Here is a 254-nt window from a genome sequence, read left to right as displayed (position 1 = left end):
ATTTGATCTTTTCATGAAAGTTTACTAAGTAATCAACTAATATTTTCTAGTATGGCCCAGGTACAGTCATTTTTGCAGCTATTAAATGCGGACTATGGAGAAGATCCCCCTTTTCATGTATGAAGTGCAAATTTTCCAGTCATAATGTATACTGATGGTAGTGGTATTCATGAAAAAGGTAACATTAGAGAATACATAAATTCTGGAAATAAACAACTAAAACTCTTACACAGACCAAGACATTGTACCAAGAG

Source organism: Engraulis encrasicolus, chromosome 12 (genome assembly GCF_034702125.1).
Source record: "Engraulis encrasicolus isolate BLACKSEA-1 chromosome 12, IST_EnEncr_1.0, whole genome shotgun sequence".
Classification (NCBI taxonomy): Eukaryota; Metazoa; Chordata; class Actinopteri; order Clupeiformes; family Engraulidae; genus Engraulis; species Engraulis encrasicolus.
The sequence above is the reverse complement of the archived record's forward strand: the minus strand, read 5'-3'. Positions refer to the sequence as shown.